The sequence below is a fragment of the Mchenga conophoros genome, unplaced genomic scaffold, assembly GCF_057382185.1.
Source record: "Mchenga conophoros isolate Kocher_MC1m ecotype Shallow Benthic unplaced genomic scaffold, M_conophoros_male_GT1.1 unmapped_scaffold_6, whole genome shotgun sequence".
Lineage (NCBI taxonomy): Eukaryota > Metazoa > Chordata > Actinopteri > Cichliformes > Cichlidae > Mchenga > Mchenga conophoros.
In genome coordinates this window covers 324165-351924 of record NW_028182333.1, presented here as the reverse complement: position 1 = coordinate 351924, position 27760 = coordinate 324165, and the positions used below count along the sequence as shown (strand labels likewise).

Genomic DNA, 27760 nt, shown 5'->3' with positions numbered 1-27760 from the left:
TTTTCTCTCTACTCTGTGCAGCACTTTGGCTCAAGCTGTTTTTAAATGTGCTGATAAATAAATGTAGATTTCTTTGAATAAAACAGTGGAGCCGAGCTTTGAGCTCAGTGTGTAACAGTGTGTGTGTGGAGAGCCATGTAATGTCCATGTGTGCATGCTGACTGTGCTGCTCTGACCCCCCTCCTCCTTTCAGGGTGGAGCCTGCTGGAGTCCGATGGTTGAGACCAGGTCTGAGGAAGTGTAAGTGTGTTTTTAATGGGATTCATGAAAACAAAGCAGCACACATTCAACCATCTTCATCATGTCAGGAGTCATCATCAAAGTGTCAATCAATGAACAGATGATGGATCAATAACTGCAGCTGGATTGTGTTTGTTCTCTCCATCAGATTCCTGTCAACTCACAATCGACACAAACACAGTGAACACAAAGCTCCAACTGTCTGACAACAACAGGAAGGTGACACATGTGGAGGAGGTTCAGTCATATCCTGATCATCCAGACAGATTTGATGTTCATCATCAGCTGCTGTGTAGAAATGGTCTGACTGGTCGCTGTTACTGGGAGGTCGAGTGGAGAGGAGACGTTTGTATATCAGTGAGTTACAGAAGCATCAGAAGGAAAGGAGACAGTTATGACTGTGTGTTTGGACACAATGATCAGTCCTGGAGTCTGATCTGCACTGATGATGGTCCTCAGGCTGTCTGTCACAATAACAGCTACGCACCCATCTCCTCCTCCTCCTCCTCCTCTGTCTCTAACAGAGCAGCAGTGTATGTGGACTGTCCTGCTGGCACTCTGTCCTTCTACAGAGTCTCCTCTGACACTCTGATCCACCTCCACACCTTCAACACCACATTCACTCAAACTCTTTATCCTGGGTTTAGACTCTGGTCTCCTGGTGGCTCAGTGTCCCTGTGCTGAGTGGAGTGTAAAGAGTGTCTCCTGTTACAGAAACACTCTGACTGTTGAACAGATAGTTCAGTCTGTACATGTCTGTCTCTTTCACTCACAAACACGTTTTCAGATTCATGGATTCAATCAGTTGATGTTTGAAACTCTTCTAAATGATTCCTTGTAAACTTCTTCAGTCACAAACAAACAGGAAGTGATGTCACATGTGTTCCTGTCCACACAGCAGAATGAGTCTATTGCTGACAGTGATGTACAAACAGAGTGAGCATTTCTGAGGCCCCAAAATAAACTGAGTAGTTCACTGAATGAACAATGGACTGTGAGCTCAGTTCCTTCATCATTAGTATGGATTATATATGTATATGTATTATATTAGTATCATATATATCAGGTGCTGCTGCTTTCAGTCATTGTGCAAATGTGCTGTTTGTAAGCTTGTAAAGCTGCAGTCAGCTGAGACTGAAGAAGTCACCTGATCAGTGAGCAAACGTTTCTGAAAACGTCCAGATGAACAGAATCAACCTTTTGGGATCAGCCAGCAATGCAGCATCATTGTTGTTCAGCTTCAGAGGTTTGCAGGAATGAACTGATGACCAGAAACAGCTGCAAAGTCCAAGAAAATACCAGCTGGAGTTCAGCTGCATTTGAAGAAGTCAAAGAAAAGTAAGGATGGCAAAGGGCGACGTTTTCTTCCAAAGAGCTGCAAACATGGTCGACGCCTCATTAGAAGAATCATCTGGACATTTGTGAGGAACTCTAACCAAGAAAGCAACGTCACACAGATCCAACAGACAGTTTCCATGACTGCAAGTGTTGAGTGGAAAAATGCTACATTGCATTATTGCATCCTCTCACCACAGGAGGCGCTGTTGGCACCACTGATTGCTGATCAGCTGTTCTCTGATGATCTGATTGATACTGTGAATAACGGGACTCACTGAACTCTGTGACACAGTGAAGATTACAGAGTTTAACTTCACCCTTTAAGACTGACCACAGAACCAAGTCCGCCAGAGCTTTTGTTATATTTTTACATGCTGTGGAGCCATTTGTGGGAGCATTTCAAGTTGCTATACATCAATACAACTGTTATAGCCCTAATTTTAATAATATGTATGCATTAAGTCCATAGTAACTACATAAACTGCAAAAAAACCTCTGCTCATCCATCTCTGTGTGTATCAGGATACATTTGGTTCATAATACACAGAAAAATCAGAGTTATTACCTGTAATAAATGTGAAAGATTCCTGCAGTGATAACCAGGCAGGACTGAAACACATCCAAGCTGTCACCACGGTAACAGCACCGCCCATCCACAGGTGAGGGGAGGAGCAAAAAGAGGGACTTTGACCATTTTATACTAAAAACACTCAACTAATGTTTCTAATATGAAACAAATAAGCCCACATTAATGTGAGCGTTTATTAAATAATAATAATGATGATTTCCTCCTGATCTCATTTCCACAGCAGAGAAAACTGTGGTGTATATTGAGGTGGAGGGTGTGGTCTGTGGCTCAGGTGTAGAGTGAGGGTGGGGTGCACCACAGCAGCATGCTGGGACTGCTGAGGGTGGAGGAGGGAGTGATGATGACATCAGAGCTGCAGCACAGAGACCAGTGAACACACAGTCTGTTCATCTTTGCATAGATACAATATACAGCACAATATTGAATGACAGACACGCTGTGGGAGCTTCCACAGATACACTGACGTCAGCATCCAGAGTCCTCCTGCTGCTCCCCCCTCAGAGCCCCGTGATCAGCACCAACACATTCAGTTAGATGACAGAGTCCAGCTGCAGCTAGAATCAGCTCCCCTCTGTGAACAACAGCACAGCGTCAGTGTTTCACACTCAGTGAAAGGAGGAAACAGCAGAAGAACACCATGTGTGCTACGTTTCCCAGGACACACTACAAACTGCACAAATACAGAGCAGCACGTGGAAGGACCTGGAGCTGCATTTACAGAGCTGCAGACAGCGTGATGTCCTGTATGGACAGGTGGAAGGAAGCAAGTCCTCAGCTGGAACACTCGTGTTTGTCCACAGACAGGAAACACAGCAGGAAACTTCCTCACAGAAGTGCAGCTCATGGATAACACACTTCCTGTCAGTCAGAATGAGGCTGCAGCCAAACACAGAAAGGTGTTTTTGTCCAGATGAGCCCAGAGAAGAAACACGAGTGTTCACAGACATCAGAAGCTCAGAGAGGTGAAACATGAGGTTGGAGTCCTCGTCAGCATCCAGAAGAGCTGCTGTGAAACCCTGAGTACTCATGACAGACTCTGATGGCACAAACACATCATGATTCAAACAGAAAGACAAACATGGAGCTCCTGATCCTCCTGCATGAGAACAAGCTGACATGAGCGCTGTGTCTGAGAGTGTCTCCCTGTCACAGTGACAATAACACAGCTGCTGCTCACAGTCATTAAACTGACCTGAGGTCAGCTGTGCTCCTTACATATGAACCATGTGACCTCACATCAGTGCTGTGGATGACTGTAGTCATAGAAGAGTAGAGCTGTAGCAGGTGGTGTGAGGAGGAGGTGGTGTATTCTAGTTAACGCAGTACTGAAACACTCCAGCAGAGGGCGCTGTTAAGTCCTTATTGTAACACAGTTACTGTGTGCAGTTAGACTTCATACATAATCTGCACTTATTTCCATCAGACATGCTGTCAGTAAATGATTGGTTTCTATTGATTCTACTTCCTGTTGACTCGTTTGATGACAGTGAAACAATCACAGCTGATTGTGTGATGATGTAAACTGTCACTGTTACATTCAGTGTGTGTGACATAATGTTAGTGCAGGCTGATAACAGCCTGGTTCTGTTAGAAACACATGAACGTGTCCATAGATCAGTGTGTGTTTAACATGAGAGCTTCAGCCCTGCTGATGTGTTAAATAAAGACATGCAGGAAAACTGATGAGACTCTGAAATAACTCTTTATATTTATAATGTAACTCTGCATCAAAAGAACAACAAAGGATCCCAGACAGGTTTCTGTGAACAAAGACCATTCTGATGTTTCTGTGTTTCTAACACTTTGACATTATTAGTAAACAGACTGCAGTGAGCAGCATTTATAAAGAGCTTCTATATAAAGATATGACAGCTGTTTGACAAGTTTATCACTCTGTGTTTGGACCTGATCAGTCCAGCTGTTTACTTGAAACATGTTCATTTACCTGTTCTGTTATATTCATGTTCTTGTCTCTGTTGAAAACACATTTTAATGTCCCTCAGATTTTTCTCCCAGATGAATAAATATAAAAATGACACAAACTGACTGCAGCTACTTTTTGTCCTTTCTGTCAAAAACCTTCATGTGACTCATGAGAGACACGTTTCAGCTGTTTGTGACAGATCAGAGGCCAACAAGTCATTTATAACACTTTCCATCATTGTTTAAAGTTCTCAGTGTTTCTGTGTTGCTGCGTATAGGATCTCCCAGCATCATCACTGTGCTGTCCAATCATTGTGTGCGAGGTTACCCTTATAGTGCGATGTGTGTTTGCACAAAGAGAAGCATGTGTGTCAAATATAAATAAGCACAGAACAGAAACAGCTGCTCGTTTCTTCTGTTTAGAGTCAAGTTAGTGTTTTGTGTCTTTGTTTGAGGCCTGATGTCGAGCAGAGGTGTGTGTAACTGCACTGGTCTGTTATATGTGTGAAGTGTGTGCTTCTCTTCAGCATCATCTTTGTCACTGCTGATTCCTTTGTGTCATCATGTGTTGAGAAGAGAGAACAGTTATAACGGAGGAGCAAAAGGAAGCCCTGAAATCTGCATCAACAAGGAAGTGTTGGCTCACCAGTGATCCCAGCAGAGCCACTGGTTTGGCTCCAGTTGTTCTAGATTCAATGATGTTGTTGCTACAGATACATGTCAGCATCTTTATTGAATTTTATATGAAGCAGAAATGGCGTCATTAGGAGAAGAAGAGGAGAACAAGTCCGGCGAGGAGGCAGCAGCTCTTAAAGATGAAACAGCAGCTCAGCCCTGAGCTCAGAGAGCTGCACATGAAAAAGCTCCTCAAGCAGATCCTGTCAGAGGTTTGTCATCAACAGGAGGAACTGTTCACATCATAGGATGAAGATGCTGTCAGCTGGATGAAGAAGGTTATTTAATGCAAACGTTCACACTGAAGTCAAATTGTTGTCGTGTTGAACAGATTCATGTACTGATCGTCTCCAGAATGTTAGAAGAGCTTCAATGAATCATTAGAAACAACTTACAGCTGCACAGCTGTGTCAAACACATCTGTGTGTCATTGTGGGATTGTTGTGTTTCTACATGTGACACACGTCTAAAACATGCACACAATCTGAACACAAACAGGGACTCATGTGTTCCCACAGCCAGATGCTGAGAGCCATTTCCTTGTAGTCCTGTGTCTACATACATGAACCATTAGATGTTATTGGAATGATTGTCAGCTCTGATAGTTTCATGTGTGTTTAGCTGGACGCTGTTTGATCCTCGACATGTTTAAAGGTGTCCAGTCCTGAGACACTGGGGCTGGAAACAGCTGTGATGTCATTGGACTGTCACACAGACAGAAGTGCATGAAGTGAGCAGCCGAGGAGCCGCTGATGTTTTGGATTCAACAGCATTTGAAAGGTCGACACAGACACATTTGCACACAGAAAGCTGAATCTGTCATATGCCACAGTGAACTCACTGTTCAGTGTTTTTCAGGAAGCTTCTTAACTGCCTCTGCTGCCAAACAAGCAGCTGATGTCCTTGAGAAGAAGCTGAAGAAGTCTTCAACAACAAATACAGGAAGTGGACTTTCAAATACTAGATTCACTTTAGACTCACAGAGAAATGACTCAACCAGCTGTGTTTGACTCTATGAAAGGTCAGTGTGTGTCTGCACACAGACTGTTGTGTTGGACTGTTATTCAGTTGTCTGCTGAATGTTTTCAAATGTCTGCATCTCAGCTGTGATGAGGCTGGGGGTCATGGGAGGCCACCGTAGCAGCCTCTTCAACATCATGACATCATCATAAATGCTGCTGGACTGTCTGATGGGCTGACGGTGAAAAAGCCGTCGGGAAGGAAACAGAAGACATTTCAGAGGCTGCAGCAGATTTCTTTGATTCGGGGCCTTTTTCAGCTTTATTGGACAGAGCAGTGAAGATAAGTGACAGCAAAGCAGAGAGAAAGGGGGCGTGGCCCGGGTCAAAGCCAGGCCAGCTGCTCTCCACCTCGTGGTCACCTGCTCATCCTAGTGAGCTCCACCAGCAGCCCTTTCACACACTTTACACTGTCAAACACTGTGTGTGGACCTCAGCTAACAACAGGCTACATTTAAGTCTGGACTACATGCTTTTATATTGTTTTTATTCCATCAGCAGCTCAACATCATGAGCAGCTTTGACATAAAGACATCAAACTCAAGCTGACTTTAAACTACTTTTAATACAGGGGCTCAAAAACAACAACATCTTTATTATATATCAGGACACAAAGTCATTTCATCTCAAAGGGAAACAGCTTTATTTGGAATAACCAGCACTATCAACTGGTTTGGGATCTCCACCAGTTTCATGTCTTTGCAGCTTCTCCAACAAAGTTCCTGTAAAATCAGCATGTTTGTCTTTATTGGTTTGATAGTGATTGATTATTCAGTCCCAATCTGCTGTCATCTAAAGAACAAAATGATGTTTCTATGAGTCACAAAGCTCCAGATGTTGTCGGCTTCACAAAGAAAACAAAGAACTTAAACACAAAGTGTTTGGAGCCAAAATGTTCCCAAGCTGCTCTTTTTGAAATGGCAGAGGTACAGTGGTGTCTAACAGCACACTGTGGAAGGCAAACATGTTATTGTTGGATGAAACTTCATGAATCCTTTGTAGATTTGAGCTGTTGGAGCCTTTCTTTTCTCTTCAGGTGTACAGATGCTGAGGAGGCAGGTGAAGCAGGTGGAGCTGTTGTGATGCTGGCAGAGGGTGTGTCTTAGTAACTCTGTGAGGCAGAACTGGATCCAACATTGTGGATGTGTTGATGTTGGAGCCATTAAGAGTCTCTGGCCACACTGTAGGATTTCCCTTTGATCCACTGTGGGGGCATTTTGGAGTCTGTCAGTGAAACTCTTCATGTTTGTGTTTGACTCCAGTTTATAGAAACAGAGAAATGTGTCATGCTTTTGTTCGGCCTCCACAAATACACACATTTGTTCATTGGTTGGACTTTTTGGAAGGAGACACATTGAAAACCATGTTAATAAGATCTTGTTGTTTCCTGTGGATCCGACACAGAGAGTGGACTTCAGACAGAAAGCGTGGAAGAGATTTTAGAGGCCGTGTGTGGCAACAGGAAGTTTCTGTGTGTTTGCTGATCTTACATGTGGAAAACAACACGTGATGTTTGTGAAGTTCTACAATGATCATTGTTCTCACAGCATTTTGAGTGGGAACAGTTCAAACTGGGAGTAGTGGGAGTTATTTACTGATTGAAACAAGCTGAATGTTTCTGTGACGATGAAGATCAGCAGCTCAGCTGATCAATGAACTGACATCTATCAGTCGTTTCATGAGATGAAGTCATCAGCAGACATTTGTTCTGACTGTGTGATGAATGTCAGAACGTCAGGGCTCTGCTTTAGTCACTGCTTGATGATCATTGGCTCATTGTTGAATCCAGGGCCCAGTCTGACCTCTGACCTTTGCTGCAGGTCTTCTGTGTTATCTCCACTTTCATGTCTGATCTTCTGCTGTATCGTCCAAAATAAACATCTGGATCATTTCCAACACTTCAGCAGATCTTTAGTTTGGGCAGTGCAGCACAGAATAACACATATTGTACTATACTGCCCACTTCCTGATCTTATTGGATCTGTGTGTGAGGTTGGTGAAGGAAACACATGTTTACTGAGTGAGTCGCTGCCATTAGGAACTAGTTTTTATATCACAGCCTGGAAATCACACAGGACCATTTCTGCAAGTGAAAAGTCGTCATTGGAGGAAAATGATTGTGTAGTTTGTGCGACTGAAGAATTGTCCCAACTACATGTGCTGCTGACCCTTGACCTTTTCTTTAGGTGCACAGAGGAGTCTGTGGGAACATCCAGAACTGAGGCATCTTGTGTACAAACGTGTTCAGACCAGATGTCAAATGATGTCAGATGTCATCCGTGAATGGATGCAACTGTGGATCGTTCCAATAAAATGAGGCAGTTTTGTAAGTACAAGCCCACTACAACCCATCATCAACATTTTAAATTACATTATACATCTTCACTGATATAAAGCACCACTATTTTAACCTGATTCACTTTTTCCACCCTAACAGTTCATTCCTCAAATCAAACAAGATATTTGACCCTAAAAAAATGCATCAACAAATAATTTTGTAATAAAATATTTATTCTTCAACTTTTACAAGTGAAATCAAACAAGTGTGTTTAAGAGTGAAACCAGAGTGGAAGCTGCTCATATAGAGTCCAACCCAGGCTAAAGTAAGCTGAGTAGAGCAGCACCATCAAAGTGTCGGCTCTCTGAACACGGTGCAAGATCGCCATCTGCAGGAGAAAACTAGTTTTTCTCGCCCTCCTCGTCAAACATCAAGATGATGTCATCGTACAGCAACTGATTCCCTGTCCGTCTGGAACAAAGCATTTACATTAAAAAAGACATTTACAGAAAATACAAACACCAACAACACATCTCATCATCACATATTTTATTATTTATTATATTATATATTTTTATTGTACCATCAACATCAACAAATACCAGCATATTTTCTTTGAGATTGAGTAGAGTGGACCTTTCCCTTGGTTCACTTCCTGCTCGCAGCATCAGCTGACCTCTGACTTCCTGGTTAAGGTCTCTCAGCGTTGACTGGAATATCAAATCGGACTCACACCATGTTCTTGTAATGTGGTCATGTCTGTCAGCTGTTTGAAGAGCATCTCTGGCCTAAACACAATAGGAAGAACAACAACACGGCAAAAAAAACCAACACATTTCCATATTAGATGAAGGGCACCGTAACTGGAAATGGTAACATTCATCTGATGCTGCTTTGGATTTATCTTCTGTTTTAGATCAACTTTGATCACTTCGACCCATCTTAAGTCCGTTTGTTCTAACTTCTCACTAACATCTCGTATGATTTCAGATCCCTGCTGTTCCCCAGCTGCCCTGTAGGTGGCCTCAGTGTGTCTCACACCATTTACAGATGATTACAGGTCGTTTACAGTTCAAACAGGTCCAACATAAGAAATATGCAGAAAATATCCTGCTATAACACTTTGGGTCAAAGTGCAGATGTTCCAGATGTTCTGAGTCTGTCTGTGTTTCATGTTAACATGTAGATGTTGGACCAAAGTGAAGCTTTTTGATGTGACAGCAGGAATGTGAAGTGTAACTCTGAGCTGTAGGAAATGAAACTAAACGGACTTTTTCTCCTTTATTTATAGGAAAGTGTAGGAGAGCAACAGATGAACAAGCGTTACTGTAACAGGAAACATCAGAGGACCTTTATGTTCATCATCATCACTGTTTCTTGTTCTGTCACAAACACACAACACTTCCTGCTCTCTCTCTGATGGATCTGATTGGCTGTTTCATTCACAGGAGGTCAGGGCGTCACACAAACAGCTTTAACTGCACAACGACACACTTTAAATCATCTGCAGACAAACCTGTGTGTTTGATTTATGAAGAAATAATAAAGACGTGTGTACAGCTGTCCATGAAGCAGCTTCTCACACAAACTCTGACACTTCAGCCACTTTAATTCCTGCAAAGCTGCGTAATAAAGAGCTGTGACTGCTATGAGCTGCTGATGATGACTGCATGAAGCTCTCAGCTGAAGCTTCTTTCATTTATTTTAATGTTAATGTCGCCTTTTTAAGTCTGTGTGAGGATTTTAATGACACACATTAAAGGAGCTTCTTTGATTAGAACCAAATTCATGTTGATTTTCAGCCTGAAATGATAAAAACTTTAATAATTCTGTTTATAATCATCAACCTGGAGACTAATGAAAAGTATAATAGTGAAAAAAAGCCTTTATTATTTGAGTAATGCCTGAATCTGCTCAGAGACGGAGACAACACAGAGGTGTTGATGACAGTTTGACATTAACTGAATTAAAAACAAAGTGCTCTTATTGTGAAAATCTGCCTCCTACTTCTTTAAATCATTTTTATGTATTTTTTAACCTCACAGTGAAACATTGAGGCATTAATCTGACACAGTTCGATCAGCAGCTGTGTTTTCACTGACGTTTCACTTTGATTTGTTCAGACTGAGCAGAGAGGATCGGTTCTCTGTGTGCGCACTGCTGAGAAACACAAGCTCATTTCTGCTGTTTCATGAAAAGTGTTATGGAGGAACAAGAAGTTCAGCCTCTAAACTCTCAGCGTGAGGACTGAGTGAAGAGTTTCAGAGCAGAGAGTTTTGGCTCACAGCTTTTAGCGTCTACACAAAGAGACGATTACGCACTTGATCTGAGAACATCTCCACCTCCTACAAACAAACTCTCCTACGAGCAGCTGTCACAACCACAACAGGCAGAAGACTGGATTTCTTCAGGTCAGATTTACTGCAGGTTGCATAAATTTTGTGTCACAGACTTTGTAGTTCACATTTGTGTGACTCGTTTAAATCTTCTCCTCCTGAAAGTGAAACTCTTACAAACACATCAGGCCACAACCTGCTGCAGGTTAATGATTGATCTGAAGGCAGCTGACCTTTGAGCAGGAACTTGTGAGTCTTTTATTGTGTTTAGCACTGCCAAGTGCTGGCCTCTGCTTCCACCATCACATTTACACTGGTAGGTTCAGCACTGCTGCCTGCTTCAGACTGAATCCAGCAGCACAAAGACACAAGTTAATAAAATCAGCATCTATTCCTTTATCACTGCTTTGTTACAGAGGAGAACAACGCTCCAGTAACGCGTAATCCCATTATTTTTTGAAGTAACGAGTAAAGTAAGGGATTACTATTGCAAAATCAGTAATTAGATTACCGTTACTTTCCCGTAGGAACGCTGCGTTACTGCGTTACTAAAAACTAAAACCGTGATTTTTTTGCGAGAATGTCTCACGACAGTGACGTAAGCGAGTGCGCCGTTAGTGACAACAGCTGTGTGCAGATCAACAGTGGATCACATATCGAGTGCAGAGAGAGTATGAGCTGCAGCGTTTAAAGCGTGGAAGTACTGACCTTACTTTGAGTTTGATTCCATAAAAAGTGACAAAAACATTAGTGTCCGCTGTGCGTGGGAAGAAAACTTCTTTTTACAGCGAAAAAACCCCTAAACTTCCAACAAGCACCGAGTAGCTACGACGTAATGGGAAACTCACAGAGAAACTGCCGGATTCTTCCACTGACCGCGGCACACCTGCACCAGGGTAAACCTCCGCCTACCCCACTCCTGCTTTACAGGTGAAATAGAGCAACAGGACCGCTGAGTCTTGGACTTTATTTATTTTCTGCGTGTTTTTACTTGCATCTATTTGAAAGACTGAGTGTAAACACACAAAATATTTTATTTTATGAGCTGGAATGTGCAGAAAATAGGTTTAAATGTTAAACTCATTTCTTCCAGTCAGAGAATGTTGCAGATAATTAAATGTTTGCTTGATGCATAAAGTTAAAAGATTAAATCTAATAAAACAAGTTAGAAAAAGAGACTTTTCCATCTGATTACATTTTGTATGATGGATTATGCAGAAAAAGTAGAATTGGGGCTGAAAGATCTATCACTTTATCACCTCTTCAGGTTGTAAATCGTGTTTTTAAAAAGTAACTAAGTAATTAATTACTTTTGAAAATAAGTAATCAGTAAAGTAACGGATTACTTTTTTGGGAAGTAATTAGTTACTGATTACTGTTTTCAAGTAACTTGCCCAACACTGGACAGAGTGTTGGCTTCATCACCGACACACGTCACCACATCAGGAACAGCTGGTTCAGTGAGTATTTAAGGTTCACTGCAGACAAACTGGAGAAAAACGAATCACATGAAACATTTGTTACTGGTTTCTGACCTCGTCGTAGAGACTCACATACCTGTGTTCTGCTATCAGTGTGATCACATGTGCTGGTACAGTTTGCCCAGGTTGACCCATGTAACCTCCACTATCCTGTAGACGTGGAATATGTTTCACATATGGATCGCTTCATTACTCGACTATGACTGTGTGCTTCACAGGTGCTTACTGAAGTGCTGCTTTACACAAAACCAGACAGTAAAAATAAGAACTGCAGGTCCAGACCACAGGTTTATGTGTTGATAATGATGATGTGCAGTCACTCATTGTCACAGGATACTTCCTGCAATGATGCTACAGGTCACGCAGTTCTGCAGAGGTGGAGGAAACAGATGCTTTTCCTACAGAGACACTTTAATGACTTAAAGAATCTAACTGACACACAACCTCAGTTTGTCTGACATTCATGAGAGTAAACTGCTCCTAATGTTCTGTTAGTTCACTGGATGTTCACCTGACTTCAAATGTAAAGATCCCTGAGACAAACTCTCACGAGTTCAGCGGCGACGCGATCGCACAACCAGCCGCGACGTTAAAGGCCGACGCGCTCACTACCTTTGGTTACAGCTCTCAGCTCACACGACATACACAAAAATAATGACAACACGAGTCCTCTGTAGGACGTCACTGTGGTTTACTGACAATGTTCTCAACAACAGACGCACAACCCTGGTTTGGTCTGGTTATTTGTGTTGTACGGCTTCGTTGGTCTGACGAGCTTTTAGGGATTCAGCAGAAGGATTTCACGTGCTGAGGTCATATTTATGAATCAACCTGAACAGCTAATACTTTACCTCTTTATTTTATAACACATATGAACACGTTATAGGTAGATTTGTGCAATGTGTGTTTCACGTCTTTATGGGCGTATAGATCTGTAAACAGCTGATGGGGTGTGTGTCTGTTTATTGTAGCGGTGCAGAAATGTTAAAAATGATGAGAATAACAACAACTTCTCACATCAGGCTACAACACAAACCTCCTGATAGCTGCAAACACCAAAACCCCCAACGACAGGCGCACAAAGAGCGAGCAGGGACCCACCCTGACAGCATGTGAGCCTCCTACTACGACTCACTGTGGAGCAACACAACACCAGGAGACGGAGGATATGAGAGAGGATACAACTGCTGTGGGGAGCAGCCACACACTCCACAGGAGACGACGGGGTGAGAGATGGTTCGGTGCTCCTAACATCATGTGGACGCTTGTCTGCACATAAACAAACCTCACCTAACCCCACCTCCTTTCTCTTTTTGCAGGGTGGGTGCTCCATCCTTACACACTTTGCACCACGTGGCTCTCCATCTATTCGTTTACCTTCTTGGGTCTCTTCCTCCTCTGTCCAGCCCATTGAGGCGATCGCTGGGGTCCAGCCTGTAGTGGGAGTGGCTGTCCTCGCTCATCCTGTCCCCGTCCACTCCGGGTTATTCCTTTCTTCTTTCTGTCCTCTGAATCGAGCTGACCTCTCTCCTCTCTGGTGCTCGCTCTCTGAGCCGGCGGAGCATGAGAGAGAGGAGTGGTTGGGGAGAGGGAGGGGAGACGGAGCGAGGGAGGGAGGGAGCACAATGGTGTTGCCATGGCAGCAGGCTGCCACCAGTGTTTATCTGGAAACGTCGCTGGCAAACCAGAATAGTTGCCACACGTTGCCACACTCGCACACTCGGCTGCCCATACGTTTGTGTGCGACCTGCCCGTGGCTTCCTCGTTACAGACACACCGAGAGGAAACGCTCAGACACAAAGGCCGAACATGAACGAACACTCGTGTGTGGGAGAACAGGGCACAGACTCCACGCCGTCGTTAAAGATGGCGTGTGTGCTAAACGGAGCTGTGCGCTGATCGATCAGTCAAGTGAAAAAAACAAAGAAGCTGTCTGGATGGAGTTTGCTGCTCCCACAATCAAAGAGATGCATCACAGCTGGAGCTGATTGATGCACGAGCCACCGTTTGCACCACCGACTCCACGCTTGTGTTTCCTTTCTGCACCATGTTGTTAACACTGACCCCACACGGTGTTCATGAGCTAAAGAAATCAGGATGATTTCACGGACTCACACAGACCCACACAGACACACACAGACCCACACAGATCCACACAGATTAAACATTAATGTTCCCAACACAGATTTACATGAAATGACAGGACATCAGACCCCCCCTGCCCCCCCTGATATTACAATCACTTCAATCCCAAACAGAAGGAAAGATCAATCTGTCTTGAACCTCTGCTTCAAAGTTACAGGAACACTGGAGTCACTCTCACTGTCAGAGACCTCAGTGTGTTGGAAGCTGCTAGAAGAAGCAGATGGGGGAGAGGAAGAGGAGGGCCACGGTGCTGATCTGAGAAGTCTTCTGATCAAACCACAGCAGACCAACAAGCCCGACGTCGTTCTGATCCAACATGAAGGCTTCCATCTGTCTATTCTGTCACATCGCACACGTCTCAAGTCATCCTGTTCAACCATCACAACATAATAGTAACAATAAAACAAGGCAGTGGAGCGTTCACCACGAGCTTCTACAAAAGTGCACGTTCATTTTAATAAAACTGTTTTTACAGCAGTGTGCGAACATTAATATGTTGTAACCAAACGTTTGTTACACCAGCTGCACTGAACCTGTGGAGACTGGAAGTTATTTGCTGCTGGTTTGTTCAGACCTGTTACTGCACACCTTGCATAGTTTGCATAGTTTCCTTCACTGCTGCAAAGAACAAACAAAGACGAGGCGGGTGAGAAACCTGCGACCCTGAACACATCACCAGTCCATCACAGTCAAACACTCACGGCTGTAATCTATTTCAAATCAAAGTGTTTGCACGGTGAGAAGAAGCTGGCGTCGCTGGGGGAGCGTGCGCCCGGCTGCACTTAAACACAATCTTCATTGGTGCTGTGAAACATCCACGTCTCACTTCATCTGCAAAGAAACCTGATGCATCGCTTTGGAAATATTTGAAATCCCTCATTTGTCACTATGCACGACGAGTCGACCGGCTGACCAACCTCAGGTTATGCAGCGAGTGCTGAGAAGCAGCTAAATGGCTGCAGTGACTTTATTCCCTGAGTGGGTGTGTGTGCATGAAAGCCAAAAGGGAGGCTGTGTAAAGAAACAAGGGGAGTCTCTGTTGTGCTCACAAAGAGGAAACCAAGATCTGGATTTTATGGCCGAAAGAAGAAAACATCTTTTCAAAGTTTCCCAGGCCCACTGTGGAGACGCCCACAGCTCCCAGTGACACTGACCCACACTGACACCACCTCCATTCCTCACTGTGATAGGCCGGGAGGAGAAGATCCACACACACATTCACATCAGGACAAAGTCCCACATTCCCCTGTGCCCCACACACACACACACACACACCACACACACACACACACACACACACACGTCCTGCATGCTAAGAAGTGAGTGATGGATGCAGAGGTGTTGAGACGGACACTGAGGATGTGGGAGCACAGACACCGTTCAGCCTGTGTTTGTGTATCAGAATGAATCAGGCAGAAAAACATTAAAAGCAAACTGGTTGTCCTAAAGTGAATCAGGCTGCAGTCAAACTTCAGCTGATCTCTCATCAAAGCTCCCAGATCGATTCGTGCTCCAGTTTCACCATTTCAGCAACACTGTGGAGAACGGGGTCAGCTCCAGCAGGGCCACGATTATGCACAGAAGGAAGACGGAACACGGCCGGTCCTTCAACCATCGTATTGATGTAAGAGCCTAACACAGGTAACACAGGTCACAGCAGCAGAGCTGGCAGCAGCTTTGTGCGCTTGTAGAAAACTCAGCGGTACTGCAGAGGTTGTGTACTTTACAGGGGAAACGTATGTGTTTTGTGTGTGGTTGAAGATTTCCAGGTTGTGTGTTCTCCTGTTTTATTCAGTTTATCAGAAGTCAGCAACTAAAATGTAAAAGCAGCTAAAAAGAAAAGACAATGATAGCATTGTGTGCACAGTGTGTTACAGAGCTGTTGGTGGCAGTCCAATCCAATCCAATCTTATTTTATAAAGCACTTTAAAATAGCCAGCACGGAACAAAGTGCTGCACGAAAATAAGTTTAAAACAATAGAACAACAGAAAACAGCAAAATAAATAAATAAAACACATAAAACATCAAATGAAAACAAAACAAGAAAAAACAGCATCGAATCACCTAAAAACAACTGAAATAAAAACCAACATCTCACGTGGGTGCTCAAAGCTCAGGGTAAAGAGGCGGGTTTTCAAGACTTAAAAACAGGTAAAGAAGAGCCTGTCTGATCTCCAAAGGAAGCTCGCTCCACAGTTTGCAGCTGCTACAGCAAAAGCAGGATCTCTCTAAGTTTACGCCCAGTCCTGGGTACATGCAGGAGCAGCTGATCAGCTGGCCTGTATGAGGCTGTCGCAGCTCAGAGAGATGAGATGGGGCGAGGCCATGGAGAGCTTTAAAGTAAATAAAGAATTTTAAAATGAATCCTAAAGAATGGGCAGCCAGTGACGTGAAGCTAAAACAGGGGAAATGTGCTCAAACTTTCGAGTGCCAGTTAAAAGACGAGCTGCAGCATTTTGACTAATATATGATGCGCTGACCCCAACATGAAGGTCATCACAGTAATGCAGCCGAGTGCTGACAAAGGCCTGGATCACTGTCTCAAAGTGCTGCCGTGAAAGAATTGGCTTTGTTTTTGCAGCTGCCTGAGCTGAAAGAAGCTAGATTTGACCACTGCCTTGATTTGACCACTGCAGGTAGAATGAAATGCCAGCATGTTGTTCACACTTCTTACCCGAGCTGTTCTCCAGCGCATCCGTGAGTGTGGCTGTGAACAGAGGAAGCACTCGAGCAGAAAGTGCTCGTGTGAATGAGCTCAGAGGTAGAGCAGCTCGATGTGGGAACAATCGTCGTGGCGTTCATTTAGAGAACGAATATGTTCATGGTTACTGTACATTTCAGAAATGTGCCACTTTAAATGAGAAACACGCTTTAACAACAGGGAGCCTGTTCACTATAAACACCATCCAGCCCATAACTCTGCCTGCACCCAGAACACGGAGACAAATATGTCAGCGTTGTAGCGCAGTTCTGTACCATAGACAGCCACCACAAATATCTCCTCAGCCGAGCCGCCCTTCGTGCCCCTCCACAGCCACATGCTCCGTCAGCTGGCCGTCTGCCTGGCAGAGAGGGAGGGGGGCGTCTGGCCTAGTGCCAGGCTCTCTCAAATTTTATGAGAGGGAGGGGAGGGAGGAGGAACACGAGACTTACAGTAACAATAAGAGCTGAACAACATGGAACAGCAGCAGAGTGACGGGCAGGAGCAAAGCCTCACACAAATAAGAACTACGAGACTTACAGTAACAATAAGAGCTGTACAACATGGAACAGCAGCAGCGATGGAAACAACCTCGTGTTTGTTGGAGCAGGGATGTTAGAAAGAGACGACGCTGCTTTGTGCACGGACCATATTTATGAGTAAGAGTAGTGAGTTTAATGATATTTCAATTTGACAATACCCAGTGTTGGGGAGTAACAGAATACATGTACGAGTAACTGTATTCTGTTACAGTTACCGTTTAAACAGGTGGTATTTAGAATACAGTTACTTTGTTGAAATTAAATGGATTACACTGCATGTTGGGGAGTAACGGAATACACGTACGAGTAACTGTATTCTGTTACAGTTACTGTTTAAACAGGTGGTATTCAGAATACAGTTACTTTGTTGAAATAAATGGATTACACGGCGGTACTTTCCTGTTTCATATTGTGGCGGGTCAGGACTGTTTGGGTTTGTTTGACATGTTCTGTTGTTCCAGGCGCAGCGTTGTGGTTGCCATGGTTACAGGGTGACATGCTGCGTGTTTCCTGGGTGAGAGAGGCCTTTTTGTTGTTGTTGTTGTTGTGCTAAGCTAACAGGCAGATGTAGCATCATGGGCAGTGTAGTCCGTGCTGCAGGAGGATGGACTGCTGTACCCGTGATGTGTCTGTGAGCGAGGGAGGGAGAGAAAGGAAAAGCACGAGCTGTCACCGAGCAGAAACGGGAGCTGGAAGCATGTAAATATAATAATAACCACTGCAAGAAGAGAGCCTGACGAGCCCAGCTGTAAGCTGTTAAGACTCGACCGTACACCGTGTTCCTGTTTTCCTCCGAAAACAATAAGTTCTGTTGTCTGTGAAGGTTCTCAGTCATCCAGGTCATCGTAGTCTGAGGAGCTTGCAAAGAAAAGCGTCTGGACTTCTTTAAGTTGCTTGAAGACGTTTCACCTCTCATCCGAGAAGCTTCTTCAGTTCTAAGAACAGAGGTTTGACTCTGTTCTGCTCCTTTGACAATAAGTTCTGTTGGAGCAGCCTTTCAACGCCTCTCTGTCTCTGCTAGCAAAGTTGACCCAGACAACAAAGTAAAGCTCGTTTTCGGCTACGAGCCCGACACGAACCCGACGTGTTAGCCAGAGGTCCCTTTACTACGGTTCGGAGCCGCTGACCTTCAGTAACAGTATAAATCACAGCAACAGTACATTCATGTAGTTGTAAACAGCATGATAATATATTAAGTAATCAAAGTATTCAGAATACATTACTCTCATTGAGTAACGTTACAGAATACATTTTTGGGGCATGTAATCTGTAGTCTGTAGTGGAATACATTTGAAAACACTGCAAATATCCAGCACACTGACAGCTGTGACCTTATACACATGCCCAGTGAAAGGTTGATTGAACACTGTACATGGTATATAGCTGGTCTGGGGTCAGATTCTGCCAACCAGGCAGCGCTGCCTCATGACACGGGGCTGGATCAGCCATCTATTGATCCATCCCAGAGAAGATGAAGGAGACACGTGATGATGACACACTGTGCAGTTCACATTGGAGGGCTTTATTCCATCCACTGAGTCATCAGAGCTGTGGGCCTTCTGTGAGCTCTGCAGTGTGGCTGACAAAGCTGACATTAAGTGTCCAACTTTCAGGATTTTTGCTAAGCTGTCACTCACTGTAGCTATCATCTCACACACTTGGCTACTTTTCTCTGTAAAGGTGTTTGATGACAGAGTCTTAACCCCTGCATATGAAGAATAATGTGTTTGATATATCTGTTAATACCTGACACGACTTCTTTCCTTTCAAGTCTGTTTCACATCCAATTGTAGAGACAAGTGTGTCAGAGGATCGTGTGAAAGGATGTTCTGTCTTTCTTCAACATACATATCTGTGTCACGTATTTACATAAAGAGAAATCGTATCGATGGCGAGGCTGGCGAGGAGGGCCCGCCCTCACCGATCCACCGTTTATATGCAGCCTGTGTCTTTCATGTGTCTCCACCTGGATCCCTGCTGAGCCACTTCCTCCCCAGCCCTCAGAAACACTGTTGCTATAGTAATTGATCTAAGTGAATAACCATAGCAACCACAGAGATGTTTTGGATGGCACAATGGTAGCTGCTGGTTTTAAGTGCTGGAGATCAAAGGGGCCTAACGTCGTTAGGAAGAGGAGGGGGTTTAATCAGCGTCGGGGAAAACGGAGACCAGCGGGGTCGGCAGGAGCAAGCAGGAGGCAAAGGGAGGAGCGAGGAGAACGACGGTTTTCCCTGATGGCACCAACACCCGTCCCATTTCCCTGCGGTCCAATAATTAGCTGTTTGGGGTATACTGCGACAGGAAGACGGCTCCTGCTGTCGAGCTTGCAGTGATGGTTAGTAGCTGTTCCACCCATGCTGTGTGAGACTTAATACACGGCCTCATTAAAGATGAGCCTTTGGCTATAATCTGGCATGTTTACATTCATGTAATTTTTCTTTTTACATTTATGTTCATTAACATGCACGGTCCTAAATAAATAAATAAAATAAAATCGCTTCCTAAGGAGATTTGGTTTCAAGGTCAAATTTATTTCTATAGCACATTTCAAACAGCCGATGCTGCACAAAGTGCTTAACAATATAAAAATGGTATTAAAAAGCAACAATGTACACAATAATAACAGTAAAAACAATAATAGGACAGTAAAAGAATTAAAACAATAACTAAACTAATTCAAATAAGACCAGAATGCTTGGGTCATAGTGTGTTAAAAGCCAGGGCATAGAAATGTGTCTTTAGTAAAGATTTAAACTGCTCAAGTGTTTGTGCAGATCTAATATTTAAGGGGAGACTATTCCAGAGTCTGGGACCTGCCACAGAGACGGCTCTATCACCACGGGATGTGAGGTCAGTCCGTGGGATGGACAGCATTAGTTTTGGGCTGGACCTCGTGGTTTGTCCTGAGCATAGGCAGAGAGGAGCTCAGACAGGTGAGGAGGGGCTCGGGCATTAATGACTTAAAAACAAAAAGTAGAAGTTAAATTGGATCCTGTAGGAGACAGGAAGCCAGTGTAGAGAAGCTAAAACTGGGGTTATATGCTCTCTCCGTTTGGTACCAGTTAGCAGGCGAGCAGCTGCATTTTGAACCATCTGAAGACGATGGATGGAGGCCTGATCTAGACCATAACACAATGAATTGCAGTAGTCTCATCTGCAAGTAAGGGAAAGGTGAATAAGACGCTCAAAGACGTTAGGAGGTCTGGCTTTACCTTGGCCAGCTGTCTTAACTGAAAGAAGCAGGACTGAACACTGCACTCACCTGCTTCTTCACTTTAAAAGAACCATCAATGTAGACACCGAGCTTTTTACACGTGTTTCAAGTAGCGGTGCTTTATCAGGCCAGTACAGGTCAGCCTAATCACTGGTTTCAAACTCCCAGTAATGAAACTGGGGAACACTGGTTGTGCTCAACCTACAAAATATTTCACGTTCCTGCAATATGTGCTGAGCACGCACGACAGACATGAAGCAGACAGGATCACAGCTGATCTTCTCTCGCTCACGAGTGAGCTAGTTAATGTTGGGAGTCACAGAGGGAGCGCTACGATCAACCTTTAAATCAAAACGGTTCACCTCCGACACAAGGCGTCCAGTCGACGCAGAACCCAACGCAAGGCATCGTCTGAGGGTTCTTCCATTCATCACTGAAACAATTCTGTGTAGGTGCAGAGACACCCCAAGAATCCAGGTGTTATGTGGCAGCTTCGTGCACAAATGTTATTAATAAGTAGCTGTTATTAGAGCGACTCAAAGGGTGCTGAGTGGTTGGGATGTCCCCCAGACCATCACTGAAACACCAGAGCAGCCGTGCTGACGAGGTTCCAGCAGCACGATGCTCTGCAGCCTCTTCCACATGTGCTCAGCATGCAGCGGCTCTCATCTGTGAAAAGCACAGTTCTGGTCTTTGATGGAAATGTTCATCAGACTGCATGATGTCAGTTCACCCTGCATCCACAACAAAGAAGAAGAAGCCGTATGTAACATAACATACAAACTGACCGAGGACAAGAGGGAACAGTGCTGCTGTCAGTCCAACGTGTCCACGTCCTCTGGACTAAGAAGGGGAGAAACGTCCAACTGTCATAATCACAGCCGCACACCTGCATCAGTGATGGTCTGCATGACTTATATGTAAACTTTAAACTTCAATAAGGATGCCAGCAAAAGCAGCTTCTTTCCACTGCTGGAAAACTGCAGTGTTTGATGTGAAACAGCAGTAATCACATCAGCGATGGCTTCACGGGGACACTGACAGACGATTTCTGTCCCTGCTCCTCTAACCTGTAGCTCCTTAAATCCAAACCCAGACAAAGCTCGACGTGTCCTGTGAGGTTGGACCGCTCACAGCCGCGTGCTGTGAAGCACACACATCCCCAGGTTTGGCTTTGAAATCACATCTTACACTCTGTGCTACAGTCACAGCGTAGGGAGGCAGGAAACTGCCCGGTCACCAAGGAAACCTAGGTGTCTGTCTGTTGTCAGGGCAACAGGGCAGAGGGGATGGGGAGCAAAAACACGGATAACGACAGGAAGGCTGGGCAGAGACAACAAAGGCAGGCGGGGCCGTCAGCTGACATCTTTTGGATCCACGATTGTGCCGAGCAGGAAACTGAAGCAGTGCATAAACAGATCTGATGCTCACGATCTTGTTTACATGTTTTTCTCTTCACGTGGAGTAAAAATGACGTCATTCACGAGACCTGGTTGTTCCAAATATGTCAGATTCATGTGCTTATCCATCGTATTCCTACTGATTCTCCACACACACAGTCAGCCTGTCGTCAGCTACTTTTCAGTGGCTTGTATGCAACGCTTGGGAACATGCTGGGAGGGTTACCCATCACCTGCCAGCATTTCAATCAGAGAACTTCCTGAGTCTTAGTTTATGACAGCTGGAGCCATTTACATATGTAACACTGCTGTATTAGTCCTATTATATAAAAGCAAACAGTGATGTGTTCTGCTTCCTGCTCATTTCTTTTCTTCTTGTCTCAAACTGACTGAAAACACAGCACAACAAACATGAGTCACTGAGAAACATCCGTGTTTCCTCTTTACTATGAAGATAAATTACATTTAATAATCTGACATTATGCTTTCTTGCTCATGAGTCAGAAAATCAAACTTTTAGGAAAGAGCCCCATTAAACGCTGTTCTTCTGCTCAGTGAATTAGCAGTAAATCAGGAATCCCAGGCTGCTGCGAGGCGGCAGCGGCGTGTGCACTAACAGGCAGCAGCTCACATGACCGGCTAATGTGTCCAAGTTTTCTATGAGCGACACTCACAGAGAGAAGAGGGGAGCCTGTGCCTATCAGAAATAGCACGGCTGACTCGTAAAAGCTGCAGTGAAATCAGATAATGGAGGGGGAGGGGCTACTTCAGGCTTCACCTTTGAAGACAGTGACCTTGCAGGTGACGTATGGTGAAGGTGGAGACTGTGAGGGGGGTACTAGCAGAAGAAAACGCTCAAAAACACAATACATAAAGTGAGCAGGTTACTTATTTTATATATATATATATATATATATATATATATATATATATATATATATATATATATTTTCACCCTGATTTACGAATAAATTCTTTACAAATCCTACCATGTGGATTCATGGATTTTTTTTTTCACATTCTGTCTCTCACAGTTGAAGTGTACTCTGGTGCAAATTACTGACCTCTGTCATCATTTTAGGTGGGGGAACTTGCACAATCGGTGGCTGACTAAATACTTTTTTGCCCCACTGTAAAACTCCCTGTCTGAATTACTTCTATGATTTATCGTGCAGTTTAGTGCAACTACAAGAAGGCTCTTATTACTAATAGGGATGGGTATCGTTTAGGTTTTATCCGATACCGGTGCCAAATCGGTACTTTTGAAACGGTGCCGGTGCTTAAACGGTGCTCAAACCGGTGCTCAAACCGGTGCTTAACGAATGGAGAACACAAAATTGGTCCAAAAACCTCTCATGTTCAGCTGTTTTTTTTGTAAAAAGATAACAATGTTAGCCTTTTCTGCAGCTATGGGGCATATATGGCATCACTCTTGGCTGGAAGCAGTGCTTAAACAATGGAAAAAACACAAACTTTGTCCAAAAACCTCTCATGTTTAGCTGTTTCCCACTTTTTCTTTGGTCATTTTAGCCTTTTTGGCCAGGGTGAAGGAGTATCTGCCATCAAACAAGAAGACAGCCGCATGTAGCTATGATGATGTTTGCTAGTTCACCTTACATGCATTAATGCAATAACGTGGTTAGCCTACTCAACGTAAATTACACACGAACAACATTAAGCTACTCACGCAGAGAAGAACGGCTGCTGCTGCATCATCATCCTCATCATTTCTGCTACACTGGCAGGGCTAGGGGCCAGGACTCTCCTCTTCGGGTTCTTGGGGATGTTGCTAACTCCGGGTCCGATAACAGGCACCACACCCGCAGTAGATGTGCTCGGTGTGAGGTCTCGCAGTAAGCTATCAAATACGGCGCATTTCTCGGCTTTAAAAAAAATGCTATGCGTCGCCAGGTGTGTCATCAGATTCGAGGTGTTACCTCCTTTGACAGTATCACAGTATCAGCTTAAAGCACTTGTTGCTGCTGAGTTTGCATCTTCTGCTGTGAAGTACAGCCAGACTTTGACCGCTTCGCCTTGGGCATTTTTAATCTGTAGCTCTGCTCTAAAAGAACGTACGTACCTGGGCCCGCCTACTATCCTCGGAAAACGTAAAATGATTGGCTAGAATCTAAAGTGTATGACAGCTCAGGAAAAAAAAAAGCACCGAAATGTGCGCTGCCTTTCAGTCTGGTTACCACTGTTTATGTCAGAACCGGTGCCATCATGGCACCGGACACCGGTACCCATCCCTAATTACTAATCGGTTCTCAGTAAACTTTATGCTTTATAAGTGTTTGCAGTGCTATGAGATGTAAAAAATAAACCGAAATACACTTAAATACAAGGTACTGTAATAACTATTATGTAAAATAAACTACAGAGTGCACTCTGCAAAGTGTGCTTGCAGGCAAGAGATGCAAGAATGCATGACAGAGCAATAGAATAGAATAGAATAGAATAGCTTTTATTGTCACTGTTACAAGAACAATGAAAGGCTGTTTGACATTTCTCCATGTGTGTGAAGTATTTACACAATCACAGACAAATTTACATTTACACAAGAACGATATGTACAAGTTATACATGCACCTGCAAACATACGGATACACCCATACAAACATACACGCACATGCATACATGTATGTATAAATACATGCATGCGAACATACAGACACATGTCTCCACATACACATACATACATGCCATGGCTCGCTGACTGGGAGTGCCGACCTGAGCTCCACAGGAATGAATCCAAAAATGTTACATTTTAATGTTTCAGATCATCAACAAAATGTTAATATTAGACACAGACAACACAAGTAAACACAACATGCAGGTTGTAAATGTAGCTATTTATTCTTATTAGAGTTATAATTCAGCCCATCGGAGGGTTTTCAAGTCTGAACCGCCTTTTTAAGCCACAGCATCTCAGCCAGTTTGAATAGACCAAAGTCCCTCAGAGGTGAACTGGCTGATCATTGAACACATGTTGGTGACATTGATGGTCAGGGATGCAGAGCAGATGCAAAGCCACAGCAAACCACAAAGAGAAGCCCAACAAAGAACCTGGTGTCTGTATTTTTAGATTTTAAGGTTTTTTGATGAAGACAAAAACAAGGACAGCTTCCTCCAGGGAGAAGCTAGAAGCTGCCTCCTGCAGCTATAAATAGCAAGGCTTCAGGAAATCTCACTCTATATCAGGAGTATGGAAACTGATGGGATGGCGTGCACCCTGCTTAATATTTTGGAGGACTAATTGCAGCATCTCAGTCATCAATGAGGAAGTAAAGCAGGAAGCCGATCGATGCACTGTGATCGATGATCTAGGTATAAAGTAAACTGCCATTAATGGTAAATATTATTAATGTATATACAGACCATAAATATTTAAACAGGCACATAGTTTTGTTCTTTAAGGTTAACAAAACCATGATAACGGCGTCTACGTTACAGGACATTTCAATGTGAATAACTGGTAAGTGCTCTATTCTTAGGAAACCGTGGCCTTTCTGTCGGTTTGGATCTGCTGATGAGCCTTTGGTCTATATAAATAGACTGACTATGGCATAATCATGACTTTTGTCATCACAGAAGTGATGGGAACATTCAAAGACTAAAAATAAAGCTGTGGAAGAGAAAATAGTGTGCACAATTCATCTGATCGCAGAGAAGCAGTGAAAAACCCACAGAAAGTAAAAGATAGACGTCCTAAAAACTGGTGCAATTCAGTATGTCATTGCATGTTTTGTTGCAATGGAGCAAACAACAACAGTACACTACTTTGCTGGGACTAAAGTATCTCTAATATAACATGGATGCTGTAAAATGTGATTGTGACATCCTTGACGTATGCACAGGAGTACAGAAGTAAAACAGCAGGAGTGTTAGCTCTACAGAGGAAAAGACACGCCTGTTACGTCGCTTACTACCTGCTTCTTGTCACCACATCGCCCGGTAGGATGGTTTCGACTCTCTCTGTAAGTGTACATCTCACTCTAGACTCTGGCTAACCCATTCTCTCCTCCCTCCGCAGCATTCCTACCAGCCCACCTATGGCTGTGCCACATCATACTGTTCACGGTAATACCAGTATAATGTTGGGCAACGATAAAAAAAATAAAATATCGCGATAGAATATGGGTAAAGTGCGTATGCGCAGTGCCTTTGTTTTCATACCCACATGGTGGCGATAGAGAATGAGAAGGGGGAAAGCGGATCGTTGAGTGAAACACATGAACCAGAATTGGTTTGTAAAAATGCTGCAACTTCAGTGGTGTGGAACTGGTTTGGTGTTTGTCCGTCAGATACACAACAAAGCACCATTTTTTTGTAGAACATGCAAGCGGCCGTCGTTATTGCCATATTTTTCGGACTAAGGTGCTCTTAAATCTGGGAGTAATCTGGGTCCTAAACTCCGTCCTTCAGGACCCAAAGTCAAACGAACACTGCGACATCACTGAGAGTTAAAAACGGTCTAAATTCTTTCATCTTTAATAAAACGATCAGTGTTGCTGCTTTACCAGGTGTAACTATGAAGTTTAACATCCAGGCATCCATGAAAACAGAATTTATTATATTTAACGGACTTAGAAGTTAACAGGAAGTTAACAGGAAGTTAGCAGGAAGTTAGCGGAAGGTAGCTCACTGGTTTTGCTAGTGCCTAAGCATGATATAGCATGTTCTGACTGAGAGATTTCTGAACAAATTAAAACGTACAGCTCTGCTGTCACTTCCAACATAAATGAAGACAGGAAACTAAACAGCAGTGACGTTTGTAGGGTTACTGAAGTTGGGCTAGCTGCTATATAATGATGTGCTACGTGATCGCTAGCGACACAGCTATGTTAGCATAAACACAGTGAAGCTGGAGGACGAACACTAACACTTTTCCACTCGATAAAAGTTAACGTGAGGGTTCCTGATGGTTAGAGACAAATGCAATCGCATGGCAGGATGCTGTAAACCACAGGTGTCGAACTCCAGACCTCGAGGGCCGGTGTCCTGCAGGTTTTAAATGTGTCCTTGATCCAACACAGCTGATTCAAATGGCTAAATGACCTCCTCAACATCTCTTGAAGTTCTCCAGAGGCCTGGTAATCAACTGATCATTTGATTCAGGTGTGTTGACCCAGTGTGAGCTCTAAAACCTGCAGGACACCGGCCCTCGAGGCCTGGAGTTTGACACCCCTGCTGTAAACCATAGGTGTCAAACTCTGGCCCGCGGGCCAAATTTGGCCCGCAACCTAATTATATTTGGCCCGCGAAGCCATACCAAATTACTATCAGAGCTGGCCTACTGGTATTATACAGCTAATATATATATATTGTTTAGTATTAAGCTTTGCTTGTTCCATATTCAGTTTTTCAGCAAAACGTGTTTGAGTCCATAAGAAAAGATTCATTCTTATATCTGGAGGAATAAATATATTTCAATAAATATTAACGTTAGCCCGCGACTTTGTTCCAGTTTTGAATTTTGGCCCACTGTGTATTTGAGTTTGACACCCCTGCTGTAAATGGACCAAACTTCAGTCAGGAGAACAACTGAGATAATCCATCCACAATACGAGGTTAGTCATTAATATACTGCAACAACATGGGAATAGAGCAGCTGCCAGAGAATTCAACATTAATGAATCAATGGTAGAGAAGTGGAGGAAGCAAGAAGAATGAGTTTAATAAAGTTTGATTTATCTGACTGCTTTGTTTCGCTTAATGTGCCTTATAATCCCCTGCAGCTTATGGTCTGAAAAATACGTACTGCAAACGAAATCATTTGAAGAACTTGTTACATTAGCCTTGAGAATAGTTAGCTTCATAACTTGGCCAGCTCCAGGCCTCGAGGGCCGGTGTCCTGCAGGTTTTAGATCTCACCCTG

At 43.7% G+C, this 27760-nt stretch overlaps 2 protein-coding genes, 1 long non-coding RNA gene and 1 pseudogene across 5 annotated transcripts in view; 2 read left to right on the top strand and 2 right to left on the bottom strand.

Moving 5' to 3' along the window:
* The window catches only part of LOC146546166 (protein NLRC3-like), a 19208-nt pseudogene extending 18017 nt beyond the window's left edge, over window positions 1-1191 (top strand). The window contains exons 7-8 of the transcript XR_014891020.1: window positions 194-240; window positions 389-1191. The product of XR_014891020.1 is annotated as a protein NLRC3-like (transcript). The remainder of the gene's footprint in view (window positions 1-193; window positions 241-388) is intronic.
* The window catches only part of LOC146546160 (uncharacterized), a 168397-nt gene that overhangs the window by 46022 nt on the left and 94615 nt on the right, over window positions 1-27760 (bottom strand). The gene's annotated exons all lie outside the window — the stretch shown is intronic.
* The window catches only part of LOC146546164 (protein NLRC3-like), an 80088-nt gene that overhangs the window by 21251 nt on the left and 31077 nt on the right, over window positions 1-27760 (top strand). The gene's annotated exons all lie outside the window — the stretch shown is intronic.
* LOC146546165 (uncharacterized) lies at window positions 8489-13285 on the bottom strand. 2 transcript variants are annotated; one of them, XR_014891026.1, is made up of 3 exons: window positions 13257-13285; window positions 8665-8850; window positions 8489-8533 (listed from the first exon to the last, which is right to left on the bottom strand). It is a non-coding gene; the product is annotated as an uncharacterized LOC146546165 (long non-coding RNA). The 2 variants fall into 2 exon arrangements; XR_014891027.1 differs by lacking the exon at window positions 8489-8533 and having other exon boundaries at window positions 8610-8850.